This window comes from Ranitomeya variabilis, chromosome 7, assembly GCF_051348905.1.
Source record: "Ranitomeya variabilis isolate aRanVar5 chromosome 7, aRanVar5.hap1, whole genome shotgun sequence".
NCBI classification, from domain to species: Eukaryota; Metazoa; Chordata; class Amphibia; order Anura; family Dendrobatidae; genus Ranitomeya; species Ranitomeya variabilis.
The window spans coordinates 136,205,131-136,223,364 of record NC_135238.1 but is presented as its reverse complement, the minus strand read 5'-3'; the positions used below and the strand labels follow the sequence as shown (position 1 = coordinate 136,223,364).

Below are 18,234 nucleotides of genomic sequence, written 5' to 3'. Positions count from 1 at the left end.
AATTTATGGGGACGCTGAATCGAAATTCTTTGAACATCTTTTTGACCTACAGTTATGATCTTAAGAGGGTTAATTTTTTGGATGTTGTCTTCGAAGTGGATACTGACAGATCCATACAGACGGATGTATACCGGAAGCCAACATCTGTAAATTCTCTGATCCACGCGTCCTCAGCTCACATTTCTTCTACGATACGGGCCGTCCCGGTCGGACAGTTCCTCCGGATGAGGCGGATCTGTTCATCGGACGCAAAATTTGAAATACAGGCCTCCGACCTTAAATCTAGGTTTGCTGCACGGGGTTATTCAAACCGGTGCATCAAGCAAGATTATCGGAGAGCACGGGCAACCCCACGTGACAGCCTTCTTAGAGGTACCAGAGCTCGACCGTCTACCATCAATAGTGGACCAATTCGGTTCATATCAACATTCAACCATGAGTGGGAGGACATGCGGCAGATCCTTTCTAAACATTGGTCTATTTTGAGCGTGGAGCCCTCCCTGGGAGAATTTTTGGGTGACTCTCCTCGGATGACTGCACGAAGGTCCAAAAATTTAAAGGATCTCCTTGTCAGCAGTCATTATGTGCCCACTTTAAAACACCCATTCTCTTCCAAAGGTCCTACATTAGGATGTATTCCATGCGGTCGCTGTCTTGCCTGCTCAAATGTCCTGCGCTGCTCCACCTTTCACTCCTCCGATGGTCTAAAAACTTTTGATATAAGACATCGGATCTCCTGTAGCAGTACAAACGTGATTTATTATGCTACATGTGGGTGCCACAAAATTTATGTGGGACTCACATCAAGGGAACTTAGAGTCAGAGTACGGGAGCATGTGCGGGACATTTGCGCGGCCAAGACAGCGACCGACGTTACCCTCCTCAAAACCATCCCCCGTCACTTTTTTCAGTATCATAACTGCGAGCCATCTTCATTTAAGGTGAGGGGGATAGATTTAATTCATCTCGGTATTAGAGGAGGGAACTATAAAAAAGCGCTAGCGCAGGTCGAGGCAAAGTGGATCACATTATTGGATACGTTGACCCCTAAGGGTCTGAATGAATCTTTGTCCTTCTCCTCCTTTTTGGGACCATGATTGTCCCCAGGTTCTTGTGCTTCTGTCAAAATCCTATGGACTATCGTCTAGGGTGTTCTGTTTTAATTGGTTTTAATCTTTTTCTATATGTTGTGTAATTTTGGTTTATTCATATCCTTGCAGTAGGACCTATTAGTGAGGCTATCCCTCTTACCATCTGAAATGGACGTGACAAGGTGACAGGGACATTAATCCGGATCAGCTTGGCTATCATCCCAATGGGCTGGAAGAACTTTCTTTGGGAGAATTGTATGCGGATATTGACGGAGAAAGAATCCCTATGGGGTCGATTTATTGTTATGTGATCTACGACTCCCGATGGATATGATGTGTTGATCTCCATTATACCGCATATATGCCGATAGTCCTTTTTTAGGCATATATACTTGTGTACTTTCTCCCTCTTTCCTTCTTCCCCCCTCCCTTCCCACACTTTTTCTACTTTTTTTTACCTTGTCTCTGTTCATCCTTAAGCTGCCTGCATCTCGTGTTTGACCGTAAGTGGTTGTGCGCATGCGCTCCGTGGCCGGGGATCCCTGTGGTGCAGCGGCGCGTCTCTATGCCTCCCTCGCATGCCTGGGGTTGTTTTTACTCCCCGCGCATGCGCAGTTATGCATGACGCTCCCTCTGCACTTTCAGGACCTGCGGCTTGCGGCGCGCATGCGCCGCTTTTGACCACTCGGGATTGGCCCCGAGGACACATGTGATCACACCTTCTGACCTTAAAAGGTCCTCCTGCATTGATTTCCCTACCTCCCGTGAGAAAGCGGTCTGTTGTGGACGCGAAACGCGCGTCGGGGGGCTTTCCTTACACCCGGCCCCGGAATCCTTTCAGCTTCTGCCTGTGGTAAGTGCTGGCTGGCCATACCTGATATTATCTTACCTTTCACATTGTTATTTCTTTGTCTGGGTAATTGTTTATATATGGTTCTACTCTGGGCCATGCCAGCCTACCTGTGCCTCATATTGTTGCACGTGCATTTTACATTTGAATAGGTGGTAGGCATTAGGGGGCTTTAAGCTGCCATTTGGGTTCCGGTTGCCCTGTTATCCAGTTCTGCACATGTATCATTGTATTGGGTCTCCTTTTCATATATTATTGTTATTTATATTAATGTGAATTTTCAATAAAATTTTACCTTTTATTCTATTATACCCAAAAGAACTCTCATTTCTCCTTGTTAATAGTTTGACCCATAGCCTAACATGTTGATCCAGAGGAAAGCAAAAAAAAAACATGTGACAAACACTAAGCTCCATATTGGGGGGAAAAAAGAACTGTCTGAGAAGGCCAACAATAACCAGCTATGGATACAGCATTTCTAATAGTTTGATATTTAAAGGGGGAGATTGTACTTTTAGAAAATGTACTTTACACAAGTTGACTAATTAGGACAACCCCTTCTCTAAGGACAGCAGCAATCTGATGTAATCTCCAGGAAAAGTTGCTACTGACCTCCAAAAGAGCCTATCACACCTTCCCTATACTTCTTTCTTGCACTTAGATGTGGCGGGGACATCATAAGAAGGCTGCACTGTATGGCATTAGTTCTGGGGCATTGCACAGTAATTCTATTTTGACAATGGATAGTAGATTTTTTGCACTTTATATAATAGAAAGTTAATACATCTGTGTGTGAAATTACAGATAACAGCAAATTTTATATTTGCTGTGCTACATAGCATGTTGTTGGAAAATTTAACCTTACATTTTTAATGACAATGTGCATTAAGTAAATGTTAGGTCAAAGGTTATTACATCATATTATAAAATATTAAATATCAAGTTATAGTATGCATATACAGACGTAGACAATTTTATACTGCTATAATTTCAATCCCATGACATTAATCTCTATTCTATATGATGTCAAATACTATTATATGACCACAATATCTCAGATATAATTAATTATTAATTCTACAATATTTCATTTAAATAAAATCAGAAGATAAAAATAAAATCAAGACCACATGAGAATAGTTAAATGAAACCTTGCACTTAACCCCTTCGCCCGAAGCAGGGCCGTATTTAGAGTTTCTGCTGCCCTAGGCATTTTTAGTGCTGCCTCCCCCTTTGGTGAGTATGACACTATCGGCAGTGACTTTGGCAAGAATCGCTGATGTGAAAGTCGCCTTTTGCAGCAGATCCGTCAGTTTTTCTGCATGTGCCGCGTAACGGATCACTTACAGCAACACTGCGTTCGGCCTCATTCATTCCCTATGGGATTTGCTGCACTTTGCCATGATCTGGCAAATGCGGTACCATACCTCCCAACTTTTGAAGGGAAGGAGGCATAAAGCTTGCGGCGCACATAGTGCGCCGCGGCAAATTTTAGGCCACGCCTCTGACCACACCCATTTCACAACTAGTCACACCCATATCCACGTCCCAACCACAGCCATTTAGCACTGCTGATCACACTGTTTTATATACAATAATTATAACTGAAAAAATATGGCCACAGTGCTCCATACTGTATAATGGCCACACATGATGATTCATACTGTATAACGGCCACACATGATGCTCAATACTGTATAATGGCCATTGGCCACACATGATGCTCCATACTGTATAACGGCCACACATGATGATCCATACTGTATAACAGCCACACATGATGCTCAATACTGTATAATGGCCATTGGCCACACATGATGCTCCATACTGTATAACGGCCACACATGATGCTCAATACTGTATAACGGCCACACATGATGCTCCATACTGTATAATGGCCACACATGATGCTCCATACTGTATAACGGCCACACATGATGCTCAATACTGTATAACGGCCACACATGATGCTCCACACTGTATAATGGCCACACATGATGCTCCATACTGTATAATGGCCACACATGATGCTCCGTACTGTATAATGGCCACACATGATGCTCCATACTGTATAACGGCTACACATGATGCTCAATACTGTATTATGGCCACACACAGTTCTCCATACTGTATAATGACCCCCCCTCCTGTATGCATGGCTCATATTCCCCCCCCCATATGCATGGCTCATATTCACCCCCCTACTGTATGCATGGCTCATATTAACCCCCCTTCTGTATGCATGGCTCATATTAACCCCCCTTCTGTATGCATGGCTCATATTAACCCCCCTTCTGTATGCATGGCTCATATTAACCCCCCCTCTGTATGCATGGCTCATATTAACCCCCCACCCCCCCCCTGTATGCATGGCTCATATTAACCCCCCCCCGTATGCATGGCTCATATTCCACCCCCCATCTTGAATGGCGCGGCTTACCGTCCTCCTTCTTCCCCCCTCCCCTGTCCCCCCATCCCTCAGTCATACTCACCTGTTCCTCACCGAACGGCCGCGACGTCCCTCTGGCTGTCCCGACTCCCGGCGCGCTGCACCTTCTTCCTGCGTGAGCGGTCAGGTGATACCGCTCTGCTAATTAAGGTCATGAATATGCGCATGTTCATGACCTTAATTAGCAGGGTGGTATCACCTGACCGCTCATTCAGGACGAGCTCCAGACGCCGAGACCAGGCATCGCTGGAGCAGGTGAGTATCGTCTTCAAGGGGGGAGGCGGGGGAGGCGGGGGGGCGGGTCGGGAGGTGACCCAGCTTTAAAAAATAAAAATAAAATTAAAAAAAAACACCAAACCTTGCTCAGGTGCCGCCCCCTGCAGTGTCCCCGCCCTAGGCACGTGCCCTCACGTGCCTAGTGGCAAATACGGCCCTGGCCCGAAGCCTGTTTTCACCTTCCTGACCAGGCCAATTTTTACAATTCTGGCCACTGTCAATTTATGAGGTCATAACTCTGGAACGCATCAATGGATCCCGGTGATTCTGAGACAGTTTTATCGTGACATACTGTACTTTTTAAGAGTGATTTATTTGATATGACTTGCATTTATTTGTTAAAAAAATGGAAATTCGGCAAAAATTTTGAAAATTTTACAATTTTCAAAATTTCAATTTTTATGCCCTTAAAACAGAGAGTCATATCCCACAAAATAGTTAATAAATAACATTTCCCACATGTCTACTTTACATCATCACAATTTTGGAAACATACTTTTTTTCTCTTAGGAAGTTATAAGGGTTAAAAGTTGACCAGTGATTTCTCGTTTTTTTTTTTAAATTGCAAAACCATTTTTTTAGGGACTACCTCACATTTGAAGTGACTTTGAGGGGCCTATATGACAGAAAATACCCCCAAATGACACCATTCTAAAAACTGCACCCCTCAAGGTACTCAAAACCACATACAAGAAGTTTATTAACCCTTCAGGTGCGTCACAGGAATTTTTGGAATGTGGATAAAAAATAAACATTTACTTTTCCTTCACAAAAATGTTTCTTTAGACCTAATTTTTTTACTCTCGCAAGGGTAACAGGAGAAAATGGACAATACATTTTGTTATGCAATTTCTTCTGAGCAAGCCGATACCCTATATGTGGGGGAAATCTACTGTTTGAGCACATGGCAGTGCTCAGAAGGAAAGGAGCGCCATTTCATTTTTAGAATGTAAAACTTGCTGGCATTATTAGCAGCCGCCATGTCATGTTTAAAGAGCCCCTGATGTGCCTAAACAGTGGAAACTCCCAACAAGTGACACCATTTTGTAAACTAGACCCCTTTGGAAACTTAACTAGATGTGTACTGAGCACCTTGAACCCACAGGTGTTTCACAGAAGGTTTTAACGTTAAGCTGTGAAAATAAAAAAAATTATATTTTTCCCAGATAAATCTTTTTTAGGTCAAAATTTAGCATTTTCATAAGGGTTACAAGAGAGATTACATGTTACAATTTGTAGTGCAATTTCTCCAGAGTACATCGATACCCCATATGTGGGGGAATACAACTGTTTGGGTGCACGACAGGACTTGGAAGGAAGAGAGCGCCATTTGACTTTTGGAATGTAAAATATGCTGGAATAATTAGCGGTTGCCATGTCACATTTGGAGAGCCCCCTGATGTTCCTAAACAGTGGAAACCCCCACAAGTGACACTATTTTGGAAACTAGACCCCTTAGTGAACTTATCTAGATGTGTATTGAGCACCTTGAACCCACAGGTGCTTCACAGAAGTTTATAACGTAGAGCTGTGGAAATAAAAAAATCAAATTTTTCCCATATAAATCTTTTCTTGCTCCATATTTTGCATTTTAATAAGGGTTACAGGAGAAATTGCTCCATACAATTTGTTGTGCATTTTCTCCTGAGTACGCCGATACCCCATATGTGGGGGAATACTACTGTTTGGGTGCACAGCAGAGCTTGCAAGAGAAGGAGTGCCATTTGACTTTTTGAATGCAAAATTTGATGGAATAATTAGCGGAATTAGCGGACACCATATCGAGCTTGATGAGCCCCTGATGTGCCTAAACAGTGGAAACTCCCCACAAGTTACATCATTTTGGAAACTAGACCCCTTTGGGACCTTATCTAAATGTGTATTGAGCACCTTGAACTCGTTATTTCACAGAAGTTTATAATGTTAAGCAATGAAAATAAAAAAAATCACATTTTTCCCACAAAAATAATTTTTAGCTACAAATTTTGTATTTTCACAAGGGCAAAAGAAGAAAATGGACCCCAAAGTTTATTGTGCTATTTCCCCAGAGTTCAGTGATACCCATATGTGGTCAAAAACAGCTTTTCAGGCACAGTGCTAAGCTCAGAAGGGAAGTACCGCCATTTTTTTTGCTGTATTTGTTTGAGGGTGCCATGTTACATTGGCAGAGCCCCTGAGGTTCCAGAATAGCAGGACCTCCCATAAGTGACCCCATTTTACCAATTAAACCTCTCAATGAATTCATCTAGGGGTGCAGTGATTATATTGACACCACCGGTGTGTCACAAACTTTTATGTCATTGGGCAAAAAATAATAATTTATATTTTTACCACCAAGATTGTGTTAGCCCCAAGTTTTACATTTTCACACTGGGAAACAGTAAAAATGTCACAAAATGTATCCCACAATTTCTGCTGAATGTAGAAATACCCCATATGTGGCTGTACAGTACCACACGGAGAGACTCGGGAGGTATGGAGCGCTATTTGCCTCCTGGAGCACAGATTTTCCTTGACTAGTTTGTGGACTCCATAAAAAGAGCCCCTAAGTGCTAGAAAAGCAGAATCCCCCTCAAGAGACCACATTGTGGAAATTATAACCCTTTGGGAATTTATCCAGAGGTGTAGTGACGATTTTGACACCATGGATGTTTTCCAGAAGCAGGCAGCAATGGATGTTGCTGAGTGAAAATTGCAAACTGCCGTCGCAGTGACCAGTATTCTGTAGTGACCAGTACGTTGCAGTCACCAGAACATTATACCCAGTTCATGATTCTGCAGACACACACCCGTAAGTTAGGCAGGCTCTCATGGCTACAGAATTGTCAAACATGTGGGTGCAAAATGTGGTTTACACACACTGGAGCTCCGAAGGGAGAGGGCATTTGGATTTGGGAGCGGAGAATTTGCTGAATTTCTTTTGGGGAGCGAGGAGTCATTTAGCTTTTCCAGAGCCTTTGCACTACTAGTAACTTGAAAGCCCCTATATTTCTGTTAACAGATGAAAGACCAGAGTGGGGACTTGCTTTTTTGTGGATTGAGTTGAAGCTTTTATTGGGAACATTTTACATAACATTTTGGATCACAGTTTTCCAGTGCTCTATGCTCTACGCTGAATATTTACTTTGTGGCTTCCATCTAAAGGCCCCGTCTCACATAGCGAGATCGCTAGCGAGATCGCTGCTGAGTCACAAGTTTTGTGACGCAACAGCGACCTCAGTAGCGATCTCGCTATGTGTGACACGTACCAGCGACCAGGCCCCTGCTGTGAGATCGCTGGTCATGTCGGAATGGCCTGGACCTTTTTTGGTCATTGAGGTCCCGCTGACATCGCTGAATCGGTGTGTGTGACACCGCTCCAGCGATGTCTTCACTGGTAACCAGGGTAAACATCGGGTTACTAAGCGCAGGGCCGCGCTTAGTAACCCGATGTTTACCCTGGTTACCAGCGTAAATGTAAAAAAAAAAAAACAGTACATACTCACCATCTGATGTCCGTCAGGTCCCTTGCCGTCTGCTTCCTGCTCTGACTGAGATCCGGCCGTAAGTGAAACCACAGCACAGCGGTGACGTCACCGCTGCGCTCTGCCCTCACTGTACGGCGGCACTGTCAGAGCAGGAAGCAGACGGCAAGGGACCTGACGGACATCAGAAGGCGAGTATGTACTGTTTGTTTTTTTTGGTAACCAGGGTAAACATCGGGTTACTAAGCGCGGCCCTGCGCTTAGTAACCCGATGTTTACCCTGGTTACCCGGGTGCTGCAGGGGGACTTCGGCATCGTTGAAGACAGTTTCAACGATGCTGAAGTCGTTCCCCTGATCGTTGGTCGCTGGAGAGAGCTGTCTGTGTGACAGCTCCCCAGCGACCACACAACGACTTACCAACGATCACGGCCAGGTCGTATCGCTGGTCGTGATCGTTGGTAAATCGCTATGTGAGACGGGGCCTTTAATCTCTGAGTAATGTGACAGATGAAACCCCTGATAGATCTACTCACTATAATGAGGAGGCAGATTTACTCTGGACTCCGTCTGGCCTCTGATCAGCGGTGTCCTTTTCAGACGTGCACAAAACTTTGGCAAATGGCACTTTTATGCAATCCTAAAAAAACAGACACCACCAGATCACAGGTCATACAGCAACCACAGTGCCTCCATCTGCCTCACTATAGGGAATCTTCCACCAGGGGTTCTGTCTGAGTCACGTATTTCAGAGATTTACACGGAAACCCCGATGTAAGCGCTCAGCGCAGAGCGCAGGATAAATGTGCACTGAGCATTACTGTGATCTTTGGAATGCAGAATGAAAAAAATCAACAGCAGGTGAAGAATTGGTTTAATTTATTTTTTACGTTTCTCGTGCAGTATAAGTTATTAGGCGACTTTATTCTTCAGGTCGGTGCAATTACAGCGATACCAGATTTATATCAGGTTTTTATGTTTGGCAGCTGTCATGCACAAAAAGACGCTTTTTATTGCAAAAACTAGTTTTTGCACCACCATATTTTGAGCTATAATTTTTTCACATTTCGGCTGACAGAGTCATGTAATGGCTTGTTATTTGCAGGACAAGCTGATGTTTTTATTGGCATTATTTTCAGGCACATTACATTTTTTTGATCGCTTTCTATTCTGATTTTGGGAGAGAGAATGAACTAAAACCAGCAATTCAGAAATTGATTTTTGTTTTTTTACTTTTTTTTTAAACTGTTCCGCATGTGGTAAAATTGGTAAGGCAGCTTTACTCTTCGGGTCAGTACGATTACAGCAATTCTGAATTTACATTTTTTTTATGTTTTGGCACTTTTACACAATAAAAACTATTTCATAAAAAAAATTATTTTTGCATCGCTTTATTCTGAGAGCTATAACTTTTTTATTTTTCTTCTGATGGAGATGAATGTGACCTGTTTTTTGCGGGACAAGATGACGATTTCAGTGGTACTATATTTATTTACATCTTATTGTTCGGCGGTATGAAGATAAACCATTGTTTTTTGCATCATTTTTTATTTATTTTTGCTATGGTGTTTACTGAAGGGGTTAACTAGTGGAACAGTTTTATAGAGCGGGTTGTTATGGATGCGGCGATACCGAATATGTGTACTTTTTTTTTTATTTATTTACATAAATATATGTATTTATTGGAAAAATATTTATTTTTTCTTTATTTAGGGATGTTTTAAAAATAATATTTTTAAACATTCTAAAAAATTTTCTTTACTTTTTTACATTGTCCCAGTATAGGACATCACTATATAATGTCAGATTGCTAATCTGACACTGTACACTGCAGAGTATCAGATCAGGATCTGACAGGCAGGGAAGGAGGCATGCCGGCGCCTGCATCAGAGGGGTTAAATGACTGAAATTGGTGTTTTCACCAATCGTGGGCATTGCTGCGGGATGTCAGCTGTCACATACAGCTGACACCCGCACACTATTGCCGTGGCACTCAGCTTGAGGCCGTGCAATCATGTTCTGTAACATATACTTCTCTTTGCGGGAATGCACCTCCCACAAAGCAGTATATTTATGGCGCATGTCGGGAAGGGGTTAAAGAAGTTGTCCACTACTTGGACAACTTCTTCTCATTCCCCTCGTTTGGCCCAGATAAAATATAAAAACTTATACTCACTGTTCCCGCAGTGTCAACATTCGCTCTCCTGGGAGCTCCCGTGCTGTTGTTGTGACACGTGACCCTGGCGCCCAATCAGCGCTGTGGTCCCTGTCCCCGCCTCCTGTCGAATTGAACATGAAAAGGAAGTGAGAGATCAGCTGCAGCACAGACTTCCTCTTCATATTTGATTTGTCCGAAGGCGGGGCAGTGATGCCAGCGCTGTTTAGGCACTGGAGACACATGCCACAAACAGCAGCACGAGAGCCTGGGACACGAGTGCGGACACCACTGGAATGACACCAGCATGGGTGTTGAGTATAGTTTTTTTTATTTTAATGAGGCCCAAACATTTAGTTCAATAAGGGCTTGTCCTAGTAGTGGACAATCCATTTAATTCCAAGCCCCTAAGCCATCATTCATGTACAGATAAAGATAAGAACCATCATTATTTATGTAAATACAAGAATAATTGCTGTCTCTTTATGGAAAGCACATTAAAGAGATTTATCTTTCCTACAGCATTTATAGAAGCAATCCTAATACTTTACTCCCAACCCTCAGTAAAAATTACAGCCAAAGGCTATTTCTCCCAAAGCTTTAATATCCATAATGGAACTAGGCAAGGTTGTTCTCTCGCTCCCTCCCTCTTCACACTATTTATGGAAATTCTTATACACTTATACAAAAAAATCAGACAAGACAATCAGACAATTAGACAAGACATTTAGGCTGTGTGCACACGTAGCAGATTTTTCACATTTTTTTCGCTATAAAAACGCGACAAAAACGCATACATTATGCATTCCATCATTTAGAATGCATTCCGCAATTTTTGTGCACATGATGCGCTTTTTCCTCGAAAAAAACGCATCGCGGTAAAAAAAAAAGCAGCATGTTCATTTTGCGGATTTCCCACTATATTATTGCATTGGGAACCTCCAGAAAAATCTGCAAAAAAACGCACCAAAAACCCGGTAAAAATGCGTTAAAAACGCAAGAAAAACACATGCAGATTTCTTGCAGAAAATGTCCTGTTTTGCTCAGGAAATTTCTGCAAGAAATCCTGAACATGTGCACATAGCCTTAGGGTACAAAAATAGAACATTTAGAACTAAAAACTAGCTTTTGCAAATAATCTGTTACTTCTACTTGAAAACCCCAAGATATCCATACCCAAACTTATCGAACTCTTTGAACAATTTGAATTGAAAAATTATACAATTTTTAAATTTATCTAGATAAATCAGAAGCCCTCAACATTTCAGCCCTAAAAAGTGATATTGCTTCCCTCCAGAAAAATATCCCATTTAAATGGCCATCAAAGCATACCAAATATATTTATGTGTCCAAATTACCAGCAACTCAAGAGACTAAGGGTATGTGTCCACGGTCAGTAAACGCTGCTTGTTTGACGCTGCGCAGAGCTGCAGCGTCAAACACACAGCGTCCAGATGTTCCAGCATAGTGGAGGGGATTTTATGAAATCCCGTGTCCACTATGCGTGGAAACACGCATCCGACTTCCCTGCGACTCTGGACATGCTGCGCGTCTTTTCAGATCGCAGCATGTCCGTGCTACCTGCGGCGACGCTGCGTCGCCGCAAGTAATATCACAGGGCGCTATGCGAAGGTGCGATGATCCCGGATGTGTACAGTTAACACATCCGGCATCATCGCGTCCCAGAAAGGGGGCGAAGCTTAGCGCAGAGCGGCTTCGCCGCTCCGGCGATACCGCCGGCCATCCTGACCGTGGACACGTACCCTAATACCAAAGCAACGTCTTCCACCTCATCAACTCTGCAAAAGCCCTCCTAAAATCCTATGAAGAAAAACACTTTTTCTTTCCCTTTACCTGTGCAGTCAGTACACTGATGAAGATCGTTTGAGACCAAAACGTCTGTACTTATTTATGGACTGCAATTAAAATCAAGACATTTGTTCCAAAATTCCTTTGAGTGCCAAGTTTTTGATATAATTCTAAAATCCTATGGCTCTTCAAATGTGACATAGTGTCCGCAATCTATTCCAGCCAAAATGGCATCCCTTCCAAGCTGTTCCTTGTTCCCAAAGAGAAGTTTCCTATACTATAGGAGGAATCGATGTCCTCAGGAGAAATTGCACAACAAATTGTCGTGTCCATTTTTTCCTCCTACGCTTATGAAAATAAAAAATTTGGGCTTAAGTGATTTTTTAATTTCACAGCTTAACATTATAAAATTCTATGAAGCACATGTGGGTTCAAGGTGCTTACCACACATTAAGATAAATTCCTTGAGGGTTGTTGTTTCCAAAAGAAATGAGGTCATTTTTGGGGGGTTTCCACTGTTCTATGGAAACGTGATATGGTGTCTTCTATCTATTACAGCCAATTTAAGGGTATGTGTCCACTTTCAGGCTGGCCGGCGGTTTGGACGGAGCGGCAAACCCGCTCCACCCTAAGCCCCGCCCCCTTCTGTGACGCGATGATGCCAGATGTGTTCATTGCACACATCCGGCATCATCGCATCCCACACATAGCGCCCTGTGATATACCTTGCGGCGGCGCAGCGGCGCAGTAAGGTATACGGACATGCTGTGATCTAAAAAGACGCGCAGCATGTCCAGAATCGCAGGGCCGCCGGGTGCGTGTTACCACGCATAGTGGAGACGGGATTTGATAAAATCCCCTCCACTATGCTGTAACATCTGGACGCTGCGTGTTTGATGCTGCGGCTCTGCACAGCATCAAACACACAGCGTTTCCTGAATGTGGAAACATACCCTTACTCTCCTAAAGTAAAATGGTGCTCCTTCCCTTCTGAGCTTTTACGTGCCCATACACTGACTATGGAGGATTAATATGTTAAAATATAACCTTAAGGGTATGTGCACACGTTGCGGATTTGCTTTTGTAAAAATCTGCATGGATTCTTCCTCTCATGGCAGAAAACGCAGTTGAAAATCCATGCATTTTTGATGCGTTTTAGATGTGGATTTTCATGTAGATTTCTAGGCGGATTTGTCTGCGTTTTTGTAAGCTAAATGAAAATACATTATTTAACAACAAAAAAAAAAAGAATTCTGATGTAATTTCCTAGTCCAACCTCTTCTTTTACATTCTCCATTGAAGACCATAATATCATTACATACCATGTTCAAATATATTTACATACACAAAACAAATATAAGTGAATATAATATGCACTTCTCAAAAAAATAAAGGGAACACTTAAACAACAGAATATAACTCCAAGTAAATCAAACTTCTGTGAAATCAAACTGTCCACTTAGGAAGCAACACTGTTTGACAATCAATTCACATGCTGTTGTGCAAATGGAATAGACAACAGATGGAAATTATTGGCAATTATCAAGACACACAATAAAGGAGCGGTTCTGCAGGTGGGCACATCTCAGTACCAATGCTTTCTGGCTGATGCTTTGGTCACTTTTGAATGTTGGTTGTTCTTTCACACTCGTGTAGCATGAGACGGACTCTACAACCCACACAAGTGGGTCAGGTGGTGCAGCTCATCCAGTATGGCACATCAATGCGAGCTGTGGCAAGAAGGTTCGCTGTGTCTGTCAGCATAGTGTCATTAGGCTGGAAGCACTACCAGGAGACAGGCCGTTGTTATGGAAATTTGGTTTGGATAAATCTATCCTTGTGTGTGCTGCGGCTGTTCCCAATAAGACTGAGTATTTTGAGCGCTCAAGAATGAGACTGCACAACATTGTGTCAATAACATTCCATCAATACTGACAATATATTGTACATACATAGTTTTATAATTGCATATAGAAAAGAGTGGTTAGGGGTGGTTAGTTAATTACCATATTGTCTAGCTCCTCTGTTATTGGTTATCTAAATATATATGGAATATTGTGATTAATGCACATATGGATGCTGATTAAGCAACTAAAATGTAGCTCTGCATCTAGGACAAAGTTGAGACATCTGATCAGCACTTAATTCATCTGGCGTTGTTCCGCTTTTGCATGGAAAACCCCCATACAGTCTGTCTGGCTTATATCAGTTTATGTCAGCCATTTTAAGCCATTGATTATAAACTAGCTGAGTAATATATTAGCTGTGGATATATGAATATATATGATTATAGAGGAGTATATATGCAAGTGAGATCTACATGATATATATATTTCTATCACACCAGTACACCAGGAGACGTGGAAGGGGCTGTAGGAGGGCAACAACCCAGCAGCAGGAGGAAGGAGGAACAGGAGGAGCACTGCAAAATGACCTCCAGCAGGCCACAAATGTGCCTGTGTCTGCACAAACGGGTAGAAACCGACTCCACGAGGATGGTCCGAGTGCCTGACGTCCACAGATCGGGGTTGTGCTCACAGCCCAACACCGTGCAGGATGCTTGGCATTTGCCACAGAACACCAGGATTGGCAAATTTGCCACTGATGCCCTGTGCTCTTCACAGATGAAAGCAGGTTCACAATGAGCACATGTGACAGACGTGACAGACGTGACAGACTCTGGAGATGCCATGGAGCGCTATGTGCTGCCTGCAACATCGTTCAGCATGCCCGGTTTGGCAGTGGGTCAGTAATGGTTTGGAGTGGCATTTCTTTAGAGGGCCGCACAGCCCTCCATGTGCTCACCAGAGGTAGCCTGACTGCCATTAGGTACCGAGATGAAATCCTCAGACCCAGGGCCGGCTCCAGGTTTTTGAGGGCCCCGGGCGAAAGAGTCTCAGTGGGCCCCCCCCCCCCTTTAAAATATATCACGATTCATGATGCCCAGATACAGCGGAGAAATATAGGTATAGTACAATGCCAGATTTCACTTCTTACATGAGTGATAGCTATTGTAAATTCTGCAGTGTATATATACAGGGGAGAGGTACTGTGCAGTGTATATATACAGGAGGAGTGGTACTGTGCAGTGTATATATACAGGAGGAGAGGTACTGTGCAGTGTATATATACAGGGGAGAGGTACTGTGCAGTGTATATATACAGGAGGAGCGGTACTGTGCAGTGTATATATACAGGGGAGAGGTACTGTACAGTGTATATATACAGGAGGAGAGGTACTGTGCAGTGTATATATACAGGGGAGAGGTACTGTGCAGTGTATATATACAGGAGGAGCGGTACTGTGCAGTGTATATATACAGGAGGAGAGGTAATGTGCGGTGTATATATAGAGGGGAGTGGTACTGTGCGGTGTATATATACAGGAGGAGTGGTACTGTGCAGTGTATATATACAGGAGGAGTGGTACTGTGCGGTATATATATACAGGAGGAGTGGTGCTATGCAGTGTATATATACAGGAGGAGTGGTACTGTGCAGTGTATATATACAGGAGGAGTGGTACTGTACAGTGTATATATACAGGAGGAGTGGTACTGTACAGTGTATATATACAGGAGGAGTGGTACTGTACAGTGTCTATATACAGGACAGGAGGAGTGGTACTGTGCGGTGTATATATACAGGACAGGAGGAGTGGTACTGTGCGGTGTATATATACAGGACAGGAGGAGTGGTACTGTGCGGTGTATATATACAGGAGGAGTGGTACTGTGCAGTGTCTATATACAGGACAGGAGGAGTGGTACTGTGCGGTGTATATATACAGGAGGAGTGGTACTGTGCAGTGTATATATACAGGGGAGTGGTACTGTGCAGTGTATATATACAGGAGGAGTGGTGCTATGCAGTGTATATATACAGGAGGAGTGGTACTGTGCAGTGTATATATACAGGAGGAGTGGTACTGTACAGTGTATATATACAGGAGGAGTGGTGCTATGCAGTGTATATATACAGGAGGAGTGGTACTGTGCAGTGTATATATACAGGAGGAGTGGTACTGTACAGTGTATATATACAGGAGGAGTGGTGCTATGCAGTGTATATATACAGGAGGAGTGGTACTGTACAGTGTATATATACAGGAGGAGAGGTACTGTGCAGTGTATATATACAGGACAGGAGGAGTGGTACTGTGCAGTGTATATATACAGGACAGGAGGAGTGGTACTGTGCACTGTATATATATACAGGACAGGAGGAGTGGTACTGTGCAGTGTATATATACAGGACAGGAGGAGTGGTACTGTGCAGTGTATATATACAGGAGGAGTGGTACTGTGCAGTGTATATATACAGGACAGGAGTGGTACTGTACAGTGTATATATACAGGGGAGTGGTACTGTGCAGTGTATATACTTCAACAGCCTCCCAGCCCAGGCCCCCAGCACCTGTCCTGTATATATATTATATACACTGTATCTATACAGGCTGTGCTGGGGGCCTGGGCTGGGAGGCTGCTGTAGTATATATATATCAGCTGCAGCCGCCCAGCCCATGGCCGCCCCAGGTCACCCAGTCCCAGACTGTCAGAACATACAGCGATATAGCATTGCACTCACTCAGGTGCTGGTAGGAGCTCGGTCTCCTTGATAAGTTCAGGAGTGCACACAGTCAGGAGATACAGAGCAGGAGAACTCTCCGCCCACAATGTCACGCTGGCTGTGTCCTTAATTAACCCCTATGTGTGCCTGGCCCTGCACTGACAGTGAGAAGATGCTTGTGCCAGCGCAAATTGAAAGGGTAGAAAGGGTTAAAGCAGCCAGATGGCTCTATGACTGTGTGAGTGGGCCCCCCTGTCTCGTCAGGGCCCCGGCAATTGCCCGGCTAGGCCGGGTGTTGACGCCGGCCCTGCTCAGACCCCTTGTGAGAACATATGCTGGTGTGGTTGGCCCTGGGTTCTTCCTAATGCAGGACAATGCCAGACCTCATGTGGCTGGAGTATGTCAGCAGTTCCTACAAGATGAAGGCATTGAAGCTATGAACTGGCCCGCCTGTTCTCCAGACCTGAATCCGATTAAACATATCTGGGACAACATGTCTCGCACCATCCACCAACTTCACGTTGCACCACAGACTGTTCAGGAGTTGGTGGAGGCTTTAGTCCAGGTCTCTGAGGGAATGCCTCAGGAGATCATCCACCGCCTCATCAGGAGAATGCCCAGGTGTTGTAGGGAGGTCATACAGGCAAGTGGAGGTCACACACTACTGAGCATCATTTCCTTGTCTTGAGGCATTTCTACTGAAGTTGGATCAGTCTGTAACTTAATCTTCCACTTTGATTTTGAGCATCATTCCAACTCCAGACCTCCGTGGGATATTAGTTGTAAGTTATGTTGATAATTTTTAGGTTTTATTGTTCTCAACACATTCCACTATGTAATGAATGGTGACTTACAACTGGAATATTTCATTCAGTGATATGTAGAATGTTGGATTTTAGTGTTCCCTTTACTTTTTTTGAGCAGTGTGTGTGTGTGTGTGTGTGTGTGTGTGTGTGTGTGTGTGTGTGTGTGTGTGTGTGTGTGTGTGTGTGTATATATATATATATATATATATATATATATATATATATATAATGTAATACCGAGGTTTAGTAATGACCAGTTGTCAGCCAGATACCATCATTAATAAAATGGTAAATAGTTAAAGAAAGGACACACACACATACACAAAATCTGAGAGATTTGAAGAAATCCCATCTCCACTATGTGTGCACCGGCACCTGCGGCTTCCCTGTGGAGACGGACGTGGGGTGCGTCTTTCCAGAACACAGCATGTCAATTTACCTTGCGGAGACGCTCAGTCTCTGCAAGATAAACGTTCCCGTACAATGTACTGGGTGGTGTGATTCCACACAGTTCAGTGAACACATGCAGAATCATCTGCATTCAAAAGGCAGCGCTTTGGACTGAGTGGACATGTGCTGCATCCAAAGCGCTGCCGGTTCCTCACCGTGGGAACATATCTAAAAAAAACTTTTGTGGACTCCCGCATAATTTTCTAAACTAGCAGAGTTTTTGAGACAGCTGAGTAACATGTAATAATCTTTATATTGAGGTTCTCTGGGGTTGCTGTGAATAATTACACTATTTAGTTCTGCTCCTGCTCACATTT

The 18,234-nt window shown here is 43.5% G+C and overlaps 1 protein-coding gene and 1 long non-coding RNA gene across 2 annotated transcripts in view; one reads left to right on the top strand and one right to left on the bottom strand.

The window, feature by feature from the left end:
* The window catches only part of LOC143785536 (uncharacterized), a 185,782-nt gene that overhangs the window by 106,324 nt on the left and 61,224 nt on the right, over positions 1-18,234 (top strand). The gene's annotated exons all lie outside the window — the stretch shown is intronic.
* The window catches only part of LOC143785090 (uncharacterized), a 108,055-nt gene that overhangs the window by 51,338 nt on the left and 38,483 nt on the right, over positions 1-18,234 (bottom strand). The window lies entirely within an intron of this gene.